General features: G+C 50.5%; 1 protein-coding gene across 3 annotated transcripts in view; it reads right to left on the bottom strand.

The window, feature by feature from the left end:
* LOC122367398 (dnaJ homolog subfamily C member 8-like) overlaps nucleotides 1-14,436 on the bottom strand; it is a 155,403-nt gene that overhangs the window by 33,948 nt on the left and 107,019 nt on the right. The window lies entirely within an intron of this gene.

Genomic DNA, 14,436 nt, shown 5'->3' on the forward strand with positions numbered 1-14,436 from the left:
TCGGTGGTAGTGTAGTGTAGGGTAGGGTAGGGTAGGGTAGGGTAGGGGATTGTAGGGTAGGGTTGGGTAGGGGATTGTAGGGTAGGGTAGGGTAGGGTAGGGGATTGTAGGGGATTGTAGGGTAGGGTAGGGTAGGGTAGGGTAGTGTAAGGGTAGGGTAGGGTATGGTAGGGTAGGGTAGGGTAGGGTAGGTTAGTGTAGGAGTAGGGTAGGGTAGGGTAGGAGTAGGGTAGGGTAGGGTAGGGTAGGGTAGGGTAGGGTAGTGTAAGGGTAGGGTATGGTAGGGTAGGATAGGGTAGGGTAGGGTAGTGTAAGGGTAGGGTAGTGTAGGGTAGGGTAGGGTAGGGTAGGGTATGGTAGGGTAGGGTAGCGTAGGGTAGGGTAGGGTAGGGTAGGAGTAGGGTAGGGTAGGGTAAGGGTAGGGTAAGGTAGGGTGGGGTAGGGTAGGGTAGGGTAGGAGTAGGGTAGGGTAGGGTAGGGTAGGGTAGGGTAGGGTAGGGTAGGGTAGGTAGGGTAGGGTAGGGTAGGTAGGGTAGGGTAAGGTAGGGTAGGGTAGGGTAGGTAGGGTAGGGTAGGTTAGTGGTAAGGTAGGGTAGGGTAGTGTAGTGTAGGGGTAGGGTAGGGTATGGTAGGGTAGGGTAGGGTAGGGTATGGTAGGGTAGGGTAGGGTAGGGTAGGGTAGGGTAGGGTAGTGTAGGGGTAGGGTAGGGTAGGGTAGGGTAGGGTAGGGTAGGGTAGGGTAGGGTAGGGTTGCGTTCAGTAACATCTTAACTTACAAAGGGCTCGAAGAACTCGCATGCATCACCATCATACTTTACATTTCAATTAAAAGCAGTTACCCACTTCTACAAAAATCATACCAATAAAAATGCAAGTTTCTACACCCAAACTAATGCATCCGTTAATCATACATATCAAAACATACAGTTATCGCGTAAACCTGTACCTCTAGTCTACTATTATAAATCTTAAAAAGTCCGCCGCCGTCGGGGTTACGCAGCCGGCGTTACTCCCAAAAACGCCTATTGCGGCGCCGTCGATTGACGCACGAGGGTGAAATTTTCACGACTCGTGGGTCACGTAATAAAACAGGTCGTATTAAATTTTGGGCACGATGCGGCCGGGGGTGCACCTGTGGCGCGTGCTCATGTGCGCCATAGGGATAGCATTAGAATCGCGACCGGCGCCGAGCAGAGGGCACGTGCTTTAGGCTCAGTTGTTCGCTTAAAAAACTGAGTGAAAAGCATCAGAGCCGGCAGGTCATTGAACTTTGACAACAAAGGCCGACACAGGGCACCGCTCGCCAAGGGGATTCGCCAGTAAATACAATTAATTCGTGTTTGCAATATCTCGGCCGTTTCTGGGCCGATTTAGCTGAAACTTGGACTGTCGGTGGTAGTGTAGGGTAGGGTAGGGTAGGGTAGGGTAGGGTAGGGTAGGGTAGGGTAGGGTGGGGTAGGGTAGGGTAGGGTAGGGGTAGGGGTAGGATAGGGTAGGGTAGTGTAGGGGTAGGGTAGGGTAGGGGTAAGGTAGGGTAGGGTAGGGTAGGGTAGTGAAGGGGTAGGGTAGGGTGGGGTAGGGTAGGGTAGGGGTAGGGTAGGGAAGGGCAGTGTAGGGGTAGGGTAGTGTAGGGGTAGGGTAGGGTAGGGGTAGGGTATGGTAGGGGTAGGGTAGGGTAGGGTAGGATAGGGGTAGGGTAGGGTAGGGTAGGGTAGGGTGGGGTAGGGGTAGGATAGGGTAGGGTAGTGTAGGGGTAGGGTAGGGTAGGGGTAAGGTAGGGTAGGGTAGGGTAGGGTAGTGAAGGGGTAGGGTAGGGTGGGGTAGGGTAGGGTAGGGGTAGGGTAGGGAAGGGCAGTGTAGGGGTAGGGTTAGGGTAAGGTAGGGTAGGGTATGGTAGTGTAGGGTAGGGTAGGGTAGGGTAGGGTAGGGTAGGGGTAGGATAGGGTAGGGTAGTGTGGTAGGGTAGGATAGGGTAGGGTAGTGTAGGGGTAGGGTAGGGTAGAGTAGGGTAGGGTAGTGTAGGGGTAGGGTAGGGTAGGGTAGGGTTGCATTGAGTAACCTCCTAACTTACAAAGGGCTCGAACAACTCGCATGCATCACCATCATACTTTACAGTCCAATTAAAAGCAGTTACCAAGTTCTACACAAATAATACCAATAAAAATGCAACTTTCTTCACCCAAACTAATGCATCCGTTAATCATACATATCAAAACATACAGTTATCGCGTGAACCTGTACCTCTAGTCTACTATTATAAATCTTAAAAAATCCCACGCCGCCGTCGGGGTTACTCCCAAAAAGGCTTATTGCGGCGCCGTCGATTGACGCACGAGGGTGAAATTTTCACGATTCGTGGGTCACGTCATTCAACAGGTCGTATTAAATTTTGGGCACGATTCGGTGGGGGGTGCGCCCGTGGCGCGTGCTCATGTGCGCCATAGGGTTAGCATTAGAATCGGCAAAAACAGGCTATTGCTCGGAAACGGTAAGGGCTACGGGGGTGAAATTTTCACGCCAAGTCGAGCGCGTGCACTAATTTGTCGTATTAAATTTTCGAGGGGGTGGGTTCAGCGGTGTGCACGTGGTGGGGGCGCGACCGGTGCCGAGCAGAAGGCACGTGCTTTAGGTTCAGTTGTTCGCTTAGAAAACTGAGTGAAAAGCATCAGAGCCAACGAAGGCCGACACAAGGCACCGCTCGCCAAGGGGATTCGCCAGTAAATACAATTAATTTGTTTTTGCAATATCTCAGCCGTTTCTGGGCCGATTTAGCTGAAACTTGGACTGTCGGTGGTAGTGTAGTGTAGGGTAGGGTAGGGTAGGGTAGGGTAGGGGATTGTAGGGTAGGGTTGGGTAGGGGATTGTAGGGTAGGGTAGGGTAGGGTTGGGTAGGGGATTGTAGGGTAGGGTAGGGTAGGGTAGAGTTAGGTAGGGTCATGGGCGGCGCCACCGGGGGGGACGGGGGGGACAGGTCCCCCGCTATCGAAAGTTAGGGGGGTACAGTACCCCCCTATCGGCGAGGCCCGTTCAATAGTTGATATTAATGCATTATAGAGCTCTCCGTCGCATTTAATGCATCGTTGGTTAATCAAGGCAGGTTCTGAATAGAGATTGCTGTTGGGATGCATCGCAGGGGGTCCTGGCCATCTGCAAAAGGTGTGGAGCTGTGATGCCTGTAGTTATAAGGTGATCGGCAGGGCCTCGGGGATCGTGCCCCCTTTTTGGGGCGCCAGGCAGGGTTATTACTTATTACCTCCCCACCCCACTGCCAGACCCCATTGCCGATAAAACCAAGTTCACTGAAATTCCATAGATTTCCGTTACTATATGAAAATTTTCCATTCCTAATTAGTCAAATTCAAGCATGGCAGTTCTACCACAGGAACCATTTGAAATCTATGCCATTTAACCCCAGCACTTGTGGGGAGAAGTGTTCGGATAGATCACAGGCAGGACCAAAAAAGCACGCAGTAGCCCAAGACCTTATAATTGGATATAGCATCGGCTCCCTCTCGTCAAGGGGTTCGATAGCACTCGTTTTTTTTCTGCAAAACTAAGTTCGGTCGGCGGTCGAACGGCTGGGGGTCTAATCGAGCCCCCATCCCTCCCCTTCTTACGTCAGCGGCTGTGAAAATGCCATTACCAGCTGTTGAAACATGGCAGTTGCTTTTGCATGAGTGCACGAAAGGGTTTTAGGTCCGTGATACGTGAAAGGTTCTACATGAAAATTGAGATACACCAGCTTATCAAATTGTGCTCACTGTGGTGCGCTCGGTTTTACCTTGACTAGTCTTTGAATTCTGGGGTGAAGCAGACCAGTCAAGAAACCTGTTCCATAAGGAGAGCCACTAATGCTAAAGAGATGTGGGATGACGTTTCCAGAGACCTTCATTACCTCCCAAAGGGGTTGCCCCGCCATTTGCCAATCCCTGCTGTAGTTGTTACGATTGGAGGGTGAATATGAGAACGATGCAGGTCGTGCCAGCTCGATCATGACGAACACAATGGTGCCGACAGCACAGCTCTACTGCCATTTTTGACGAAGTTAATCAACAAGCACCGGAATCCTACCCTGGGGCATTTCACCTGCAGAGGTCGCCGGACCTGAGACCCTTTCACTCAATTTTTTTTCAACGGTGCATGCGCTTGTTTTTCCCGCGAAGCTCTTGGCAAGTAAAATCCATCAGAAAGTGTGATCAAATAACGGCTGGTGACCTTCCATGACCTAGCATGGCCTTTTGAGTGACCACCGATGACATGACCACTGACGGCTAGCCATTAGCTGCACCCTGCCCGTTGCATATGGATCAGGTGGTGATGTCATGATTCTGAAATTATATTGCAGTTTTGGCGCACTTGTCAGAGCAGAAGACATGACTATATGATGGTGAAGCCCTGAAGCTGACCAGACGTAAGATCGAAAATTTGAAAGTACGAAACGTAAGAACAGCTGGCACTGCTACTCATACCTAAGCAATTCGCAGCTTGTAGGAAACCAGCTTTGAGTTGGCAAGACTGCAAATTTTGATTTAGAGGCAAGGATGATTGAAAAGGTGATCGATCTTAGGTGTCCTAGGATAAGTTTGGAAACGGGATGCACCATTCGATGTGTTTTGGGCCTTGCCAAGTTTCGCGGCGTTACGTGCCTCGTTTTTTTTTTTTTTGCATACACGATCAGTATCTACTTTTGGGATTTTCGATTTTCGGTCCCCGTCCCCCCCTATCGAAAACCCGTGGCGCCGCCCCTGGGTAGGGTAGAGTTAGGTAGGGTAGGGTAGGGTAGGGTAGGGTAGGGTAGGGTAGGGTAAGGTAGGGTAGATTAGGGTAGTGTAAGGGTAGGGTAGGGTAGGGTAGGGTAGGGTGTGTAAGGGTATGGTAGGGTAGGGTAGGGTAGGGTAGGGTATGGTAGGGTAGGGTAGGGTAGGGTAGTGTAAGGGTAGGGTAGGGTAGGGTAGGGTAGTGTAAAGGTAGGGTAGGGTAGGGTAGGGTAGGGTATTGTAGGAGTAGGGTAGGGTAGGGTAGGGTAGGAGTAGAGTAGAGTAGGGTAGGGTAGGGTAGGGTAAGGGTAAGGTAGGGTAGGGTAGGGTGGGGTAGGGTAGGGTAGGAGTAGGGTAGGGTAGGGTAGGTAGGGTAGGGTAGGGTAGGGTAGGGTAGGGTAGGCAGGGTAGGGTAGGGTAGTGGTAAGGTAGGGTAGGGTAGTGTAGTGTAGGGGTAGGGTAGGGTAGGGTATGATAGGGTAGGGTAGGGTAGGGTAGGGTAGGGTAGTGTAGGGGTAGGGTAGGGTAGGGTAGGGTAGGGTAGGGTAGGGTAGGGTTGCGTTCAGTATCATCTTAACTTACAAAGGGCTCGAATAACTCGCATGCATCACCATCATACTTTATGTACAGTTCAATTAAAAGCATTTACCCAGTTCTTCACAAATAATACCAATAAAAATGCAAGTTTCTACACCCAAACTAATGCATCCGTTAATCATACATATCAAAACATACAGTTATCGCGTAAACCTGTACCTCTAGTCTACTATTATAAATCTTAAAAAGTCCGCCCACGCCGCCGCCGTCGGGGTTACGCAGGAGGGGTTACTCCCAAAAACGCCTATTGCGGCGCCGTCGATTGACGCAGGAGGGTGAAATTTTTACCACTCGTGGGTCACGTAATTCAACAGGTCGTATTAAATTTTGGGCACGATGTGGCCGGGGGTGCGCCCGTGGCGCGTGCTCATGTGCGCCATAGGGTTAACATTAAAAACTGCAAAAACAGGCTATTGCTCGGGAACGGTAAGGGCTACGGGGCTGAAATTTTCGCTGTAAGTCGGACACGTGCACTCATTTGTCGTATTAAATTTTCGAGGGAGTGGGTTCAGCGGTGTGCACGTGGTGGGGCCGCGACCGGCGCCGAGCAAATCGCGCGTGCTGTTAGGCTCAGTTGTTCGCTTAGAAAACTGAGTGAAAAGCATCAGAGCCGGGAGGTCGTTGACCTTTGACAACGAAGGCCGACACAAGGCACCGCTCGCCAAGGGGATTCGCCAGTAAATACGATAAATTTGTTTTTGCAATATCTCAGCCGTTTCTGGGCCGATTTAGCTGAAACTTGGACTGTCGGTGGTAGTGTAGGGTAGTGTAGTGTAGGGTAGGGTAGGGTAGGGTAGGGTAGTGGTAGGGTAGGGGTAGGGTAGGGTATGGTATGATAGGGTAGGGTAGGTTAGGGTAGGGTAGGGTAGGGTAGGAGTATGGTAGTGTAGGGTAGGGTAGGGTAGTGTAAGGGTAGGGTAGGGTAGGGTAGGGTAGGGTAGGGTAGGGTAGGGTAGGGTAGGGTAGGGTAGGGTAGTGTAAGGGTAGGGTAGGGTAGGGTAGGGTAGGGTAGTGTAAGGGTAGGGTAGGGTAGGGTAGGGCAGGGTAGTGTAAGGGTAGGGTATAGGGTACGGTAGGGTAAGGTAGGGTAGGGTAGGGTAGTAGGGTAGGGTAGGGTAGGGTAGTAGGGTAGGGTAGGGTAGGGACTAGGGTAGGGTAGGGTAGTAGGGTAGGGTATGGTAGGGTAGGGTAGAGTTAGGTAGGGTAGGGTAGGGTAGGATAGGGTAGGGTAGGGTAGGGTAGTAGGGTAGGTTAGGGTAGTAGGGTAGGTTAGGGTAGTAGGGTAGGTTAGGGTAGTAGGGTAGGTTAGGGTAGTAGGGTAGGGTAGTAGGGTAGGGTAGGGTAGGGTAGGGTAGGGAGTAGGTTAGGATAGGGTAGGGTAGGGTAGGGACTAGGGGGTAGGGTAGGGGTAGGGTAGGGGTAGGGTTGAGTTCAAAAAGGGCCCAGCATACAAAACACTTGAACACCCCGCAACTATCACCATCCCTTACAGTTCAATTAAAAACAGCTACCCAAATAATACAGCTAAAAATACAAGTCAATCACCCAAACTAATGCACCCGTAACATAACATAAATCAAAACATACAGTTATCGCGTAGACCTGTACCTCTAGTCTACTATTATAAATCTTAAAGTCCGCCGCCGCCCACGCCGCCGTCGGGGTTACGCAGCCGGCGTTACTCCCAAAAACGCTTATTGCGGCGCCGTCGATTGACGCAGGAGGGTGAAATTTTCACGACTCGTGGGTCACGTAATTCAACAGGTCGTATTAAATTTTGGGCACGATGCGGCCAGGGGTGCACCCGTGGCGCGTGCTCATGTGCGCCATAGGGATAGCATTAGAATCGCGACCGGCGCCGAGCAGAGGGCACGTGCTTTAGGCTCAGTTGTTCGCTTAAAAAACTGAGTGAAAAGCATCAGAGCCGGCAGGTCGTTGACCTTTGACAACGAAGGCCGACACAGGGCACCGCTCGCCAAGGGGATTCGCCAGTAAATACAATTAATTTGTTTTTGCAATATCTCAGCCGTTTCTGGGCCGATTTAGCTGAAACTTGGACTGTCGGTGGTAGTATATGGTAGGGTAGGGTAGGGTAGGGTAGGGGTAGGGGTAGGGGTAGGGGTAGGGGTAGGGTAGGGAAGGGTAGGGTAGTGTAGGGGTAGGGGTAGGGTAGGGTAGGTTAGGGTAGGGTAGGGTAGGGTAGGGTAGGGTAGGGTGGGGTGGGGTAGGGTAGGGTAGGGTAGGGTAGGGTAGGGTAGGGTAGGGTAGGGACTAGGGTAGGGTAGGGTAGTGTAGGGGTAGGGTAGGGTAGGGTAGGGTAGGGTAGGGTAAGGGTAGGGTAGGGTAGTGTAAGGGTAGGGTAGGGTAGGGTAGGGTAGGGTAGGGTAGGGACTAGGGTAGGGTAGGGTAGGGTAAGGCAGGGTAGGGTAGGGTAGGGTAGTAGGGTAGGGTAGGGTAGGGTAGGGTAGGGTAAGGTAGTAGGGTAGAGTAGGGTATGGTAGGGTAGGGTAGGGTAGTAGGGTAGGGTAGTGTAAAGGCAGGGTAGGGTAGGGTAGGGTAGGGTAGGGTAGTGTAGGAGTAGGGTAGGGTAGGGTAGGGGTAGGGTAGGGTAGGGTAGGGTAGTGTAGGGGTAGGGTAGTGTAGGGGAAGGGTAGGGTAGGGTAGGGTAGGGTAGGGTAGGGGATTGTAGGGTAGGGTAGGGTAGGGTAGGGTAGGGGATTGTAGGGTAGGGTAGGGGATTGTAGGGTAGGGTAGGGTAGGGTAGGGTAGGGTAGTGTAAGGGTAGGGTAGGGTAGGGTAGGGTAGGGTAGGGTAGGGTAGGTAGGGTAGGGTAGGGTAGGGTAGTGTAAAGGTAGGTTAGGGTAGGGAAGGGTAGGGTAGTGTAGGAGTAGGGTAGGGTAGGGTAGGGTAGGGTAGTGTAGGGGTAGGGTAGGGTAGGGTAGGGGTAGGGTAGGGTAGGGTAGGGTAGGGTACTACCATACAAAACACTTGAACATCCCGCACCTATCACCAACCCCTACAGTTTAATTAAAAACAGCTACCCAAATCTATCCAAATAATACATCTTAAAATACAAGTCAATCACCCAAACTAATGCACCCGTAACATAATATAAATCAAAACATACGGTTATCGCGTAAACCTGTACCTCTAGTCTACTATTATAAATCTTAAAAAGTCCGCCGCCGCCCACGCCCACGCCGCCGTCGGGGTTACTCCCAAAAAGGCTTATTGCGGCGCCGTCGATTGACGCAGGACGGTGAAATTTTGACGACTCGTGGGTCACGTCATTCAACAGGTCATATTAAATTTTGGGCACGATGCGGCCGGGGGTGCGCCCGTGGCGCGTGCTCATGTGCGCCATAGGGTTAGCATTAGAATCGGCAAAAACAGGCCATTACTCGGGAACGGTAAGGGCTACGGGGGTGAAATTTTCACACCAAGTCGAGCGCGTGCACTCAATTGTCGTATTAAATTTTCGACGGTGTGGGTTCAGCGGTGTGCACGTGATGGGGCCGCGACCGGCGCCGAGCAGAGGGCACGTGCTTTAGGCTCAGTTGTTCGCTTAGAAAACTGAGTGAAAAGCATCAGAGCCAAGGCCATCAGAGCCAACGAAGGCCGACACAAGGCACCGCTCGCCAAGGGGATTCGCCAGTAAATACAATTAATTTGTTTTTGCAATATCTCAGCCGTTTCTGGGCCGATTTAGCTGAAACTTGGACTGTCGGTGGTGGTGTAGTGTAGGGTAGGGTAGGGTAGGGTAGGGTAGGGTAGGGTAGGGTAGGGTAGGGTAGGGTAGGGTAGGGTAGGGTAGTGTAGTGTAGTGTAGTGTAGTGTAGTGTAGGGGTAGGGTAGGGTAGGGTAGGGTAGGGTAGGGTAGGGTAGTGTAGGGGTAGGGTAGGGTAGGGTAGGGTAGGGTAGGGTATGGTTGCGTTCAGTAACATCTTAACTTACAAAGGGCTCGAAGAAGTCGCATGCATCACCATCATACTTTACAGTTCAATTAAAAGCAGTTACCCACTTCTACAAAAATCATACCAATAAAAATGCAAGTTTCTACACCCAAACTAATGCATCCGTTAATCATACATATCAAAACATACAGTTATCGCGTAAACCTGTACCTCTAGTCTACTATTATAAATCTTAAAAAGTCCCACGCCGCCGTCGGGGTTACTCCCAAAAAGGCTTATTGCGGCGCCGTCGATTCATGCAGGAGGGTGAAATTTTTACCACTCGTGGGTCACGTCATTCAACAGGTCGTATTAAATTTTGGGCACGATTCGGTCGGGGGTGCGCCCGTGGCGCGTGCTCATGTGCGCCATAGGGTTAGCATTAGAATCGGCATAAACACTTATTAAACAGGCTATTGCTCGGAAACGGTGAGGGCTACGGGGGTGAAATTTTCATGCCAAGTCGAGCGCGTGCACTCATTTGTCGTATTAAATTTTCGACGGTGTGGGTTCAGCGGTGTGCACGTGGTGGGGCCGCGACCGGTGCCGAGCAGAAGGCACGTGCTTTAGGCTCAGTTGTTCGCTTAGAAAACTGAGTGAAAAGCATCAGAGCCAACGAAGGCCGACACAAGGCACCGCTCGCCAAGGGGATTCGCCAGTAAAAACAATTAATTTGTTTTTGCAATATCTCAGCCGTTTCTGGGCCGATTTAGCTGAAACTTGGACTGTCGGTGGTAGTGTAGTGTAGGGTAGGGTAGGGTAGGGTAGGGTAGGGTAGGGTAGGGTAGGGTAGGGTAGGGTAGGGTAGGGTAGGGTAGGGTAGGGTAGGGTAGGGTTGTGTAGGGGTAGGGTAGGGTAGGGTATGGTACGGTAGGGTAGGGTAGGGTAGTGTAGGGGTAGGGGTAGGGTAGGATAGGGTAGGGTAGGGTAGGGTAGGGTAGGGTAGGGTAGGGTAGGGTAGGGTAGGATAGGGTAGGGTAGTGTAGGGAGTGTAGGGGTAGGGTAGGGTAGGGTAGTGTAAGGGTAGGGTAGGGGTAGGGTAGGGTAGTGTAGGGGTAGGGTAGGGGTAGAGTAGGGTAGGGTAGATTAGGGTAGAGTAGGGGTAGTGTAGGGTAGGGTAGGGTAGGGTAGGGTAGGGTAGGGTAGGGTAGTGTAGGGGTAGGGTAGGGTAGAGTTAGGTAGGGTAGTAGGGTAGGTTAGGGTAGTAGGGTAGCGTAGGGTAGGGTAGGGTAGGGTAGGGTAGGGTAGGGTAGGGTAGCGTAGGGTAGGGTAGGGTAGGGTAGGGTAGGGTAGGGTAGGGTATGGTAGGGTAGGGTAGGAGGGTAGGGCAGGGTAGGGTAGGGGTAGGGTTGAGTTCAAAAAGGGCCCAACATACAAAACACTTGAACACCCCGCAACTATCACCATCCCTTACAGTTTTAAAAACAGCTACCCAAATCTACCTAAATAATATAGCTAAAAATACAAGTCAATCACCCAAAACTAATGCACCCGTAACATAACATAAATCAAAACATACAGTTATCGCGTGAACCTGTACTACCTCTAGTAAATCCTAAAAAGTCCGCCCACGCCGTCGGGGTTACTCCCTAAAAGGCTTATTACGGTGCCGTCGATTGACGCAGGAGGGTGAAATTTTTACCACTCGTGGGTCACGTGATTCAACAGGTCGTATTAACCTTCGCCCCAGTGGGGGGGGGCATATGTTACCACCCTGTCGCGTTTTTCGCGTGTGAATAAAAAACCGCGGCGCGTAGCGCCGCGCCGCTTGGGGTAGCTTTTGGTACATCAATTTTGGACAATGTGTGAAATTTTTGACCCCAGGTCATGTTAGGTCAGGTCACCAGGTCAAGTTAACTGACCAAGCCTAAAAAAAGTTTGCAATCATGTCCAGCCTGCAGTGTTTGTCAGAAAGGTTTTAAACTTCGTGGATTGCATGCTGTTATGGGCGCCTACAATTTGTATATCTCGGATTTTTTATATCCGTGACCTAAGGTCAGGTCAGTGGCGTGACCTTTCCATTACAAGTCAATGGAGAAAAATGAAAATGCCTCTAGATCCGTGTGTACGCATAGGAACAGTCCAAATATTTCAGAATCACAATGATTTAGTCCACTCGTGATGACCAAGGTGTCATTTTTGCTGATAGCCTCTACAAAGGTCATCCGAGGTCATTTGAGGCTACAAACAGTTTTTTGCCAATAACTCGCGATTGGAAAGAGATAGAACGCTGGGGATGGTCTCATTGTGTTTGTCTCGTTACGACGCATCGACTGATATGCAACATGACCTTTTCCGGTCAGGTCATTACCTTGACCTGAGGTCAAATTTTCAAGTTGACCTTTCAAGGTCAAATCATAGTTCATTCGACGCGTCTCGGCGAGGGGAACACGATTCTGGCAATAGAAATGTCGTGGCTTTTTGTAGTCGAAAGTTATTGTCGAAAAACACTTTTCGTAAAAACAGCTATTTTTTGAGTTTTTGCCCTCTAGAGGCTAAACCGTTGACCTGAGGTCAATATTGATAATGACTTTGTCAAAAGAGGAGTTCAAAAGCTATCGATTGCTCTTTCATGCGTTTTTCTAGCTACCATAGTTCCTGAGATAGCGGCATGTTTTCTGAAAAATATAATGACAATTGGCAAATTTTGACCTTTGATGACCTCTGGTGACCCCAATATTGCTTTAAGGTGAAAAATGACCGAAATACTTTCAAACGTACGCAATGAGAGCTATCGACTGCTTTTTACCGCGTCTTTCTAGCCCTCTTAGTTTTTGAGTTAGAGGTGGGTGGTAACATATGCCCCCCCTCACTAGGGCGAAGTTGGCTGAGACCGCCACTGGGGCGCGGGTTAAATTTTGGGCACGATGCGGCCGGGGGTGCGTCCGTGGCGCGTGCTCATGTGCGCCATAGGGTTAGCATTAGAATCGCGACCGGTGCCGAGCAGAAGGCACGTGCTTTAGGCTCAGTTGTTCGCTTGCAAAACTGAGTGGAAATAATCAGAGCCGGCAGGTCATTGACGACAACGAAGGCCGACATAAGGCACCGCTCGCCAAGAGGATTCGCCAGTAAATACAATTAATTTGTTTTTGCAATATCTCAGCCGTTTCTGGGCCGATTTAGCTGAAACTTGGACTGTCGGTGGTAGTGTAGTGTAGTGTAGGGTTGGGTAGGGTAGGGTAGGATAGGATAGGGCATGGTAGGGTAGGGGTAGGTTAGGGTAGGGTGGTGTAAGGGTAGGGTAGGTTAGTGAAAGGGTAGGGTAGGGTAGGGTAAGGTAAGGTAGGGTAGGGTATGGTAGATTAGGGTAGTGTAGAGTAGGGGTAGGGGTAGGGCAGGGTAAGGTAGGGTAGGGTAGGGTAGTGTAAGAGTAGGGTAGGGTAGGGTAGTGTAAGGGTAGGGTAGGGTAGGGTAGCGTAGGGTAGTGTAGGGGTAGGGGTAAGATAGGGTAGGGTAGGGTAGAGTTGGGTAGGGTAGTAGGGTAGGGTAGGGTAGGGGTAGGGTAGGGGTAGGGTAGGGTAATGTAGGGGTAGGGGTAGGGTAGGGTAGGGTAGGGTAGGTTAGGTTAGGGTAGTGTAGGGGTAGGGGTAGGGTAGGGTAGGGTAGGGTAGGGTAGGGTAGGGTAGTAGGGTAGAGTAGGGTAGGGTAGTAGGGTAGGGTAGGGTAGGGTAGGGGTAGGGTAGGGTAGGATAGGGTAGAGGTAGGGTAGGGGTAGGGTAGGGGTAGGGTTGAGTTCAAAAAGGGCCCAACATACAAAACACTTGAACACCCCGCAACTATCACCATCCCTTACCCTTCTAGGCGGTGGGGGGGCATTTTTTGCCCCCCCCCCTTTAGTTTTTTTCGATATATCTCTAGAACCGCTGCGCCGATCGTCACCAAACTTTCAGTACCCTCCCGGGAGTAGCTAGCGCACATGGCGACTAATTTTTTTTTTCCAAAGGCTATGATAGGTCGACCGCTAATGACGTCAGAGTGACGTCATTTTTGCCATTTTCGACCCAAAAAAAGGTTTCGCGGGAAGAGCTCTCAGGCCTACAGCTTTAGAGATACAGAAAAATGTTCAACATAAAAGGTGTGGAATCAAAAGGGCTACAAAACAGCTATTTCGGTGTTTTGATTTTTTTTGGATTTTGACCCCCAAAAATCAAAAATAGATTTTTTAAATATAACAGCCGAAAAATCCAAACAGTTTTTTGAATTTGGAAAACAACGGAATATATGTGATAGTCCCTACCGCCTTCTATCTACATATCAAATTTGAGATCAATACCTCTTTTTTTGGCCAAGTTATAGCGAAAAAAAACTCCAAAATTGATGACGTCAAATTTTCAAACTCAATTTTTAGCAATTCTCTCCTAGCGCAAAAACCTCGTAGCGCAAAACAAAGACCACCATTAGACTCCCCGTGACGAGCTGCATCGAATCGATACCCATTTTATGCAAAAATATCAACTTTGAAATTTGACCTTTTTGACCTGACCTTGACCTGACCTCCCCCAGAAAGTGACCTAAACTGTACCTGATGGTCTTATAACCAACACCATTGAGTTGGAAATGAAAAACTGGCCATAAAACATGCATCGCACAACCTTAGTAAAGTTGGGTTCATGTGGTGACCCTTGGTGACCTTTGGTGACCTGACCTGTGACCTGACCTGGTATGACCAGTGACCTCTAATAGCAACATATGTACTAGACAACTGACACCTTATCGCTGATTTTCGACAAAATGCGTTTTACTCGGTGTTATAGCGCTTTCCCTAGAAGCCCCGTGAACGGTGAAACATTTTATCTTTGACCTGACCTGTGACGTCATCGGTGACCCCGAGGTCAATGAAATTTGGTTTCCCTTCACAAATTTGACAGGGCTATCGAACGCCGTTTGAATTTTCCGGATCCCTCCAGTAGTTTCGGAGATACGAGGGGGCATTAGGGGGGCATAAAAATGCCCCCCCCCCCCACCGCGCGGAAGTTACTGTTGTAGTTTGCAAACTACATGCAGAAAACATTTTCCCGCAAAAACGTCAAATTTGGAGTTTTTGTCCCCTGGAGCCTAAGGCGCTGGCCCAACGGGTTAGGCTCCCGAGCGGGGGGAGCGGCCGGGCACCGAGACCCCCCCCCCCTGGG

The sequence above is a fragment of the Amphibalanus amphitrite genome, unplaced genomic scaffold (genome assembly GCF_019059575.1).
Source record: "Amphibalanus amphitrite isolate SeventyFive unplaced genomic scaffold, NRLGWU_Aamphi_draft 000866F_arrow, whole genome shotgun sequence".
NCBI classification, from domain to species: domain Eukaryota; kingdom Metazoa; phylum Arthropoda; class Thecostraca; order Balanomorpha; family Balanidae; genus Amphibalanus; species Amphibalanus amphitrite.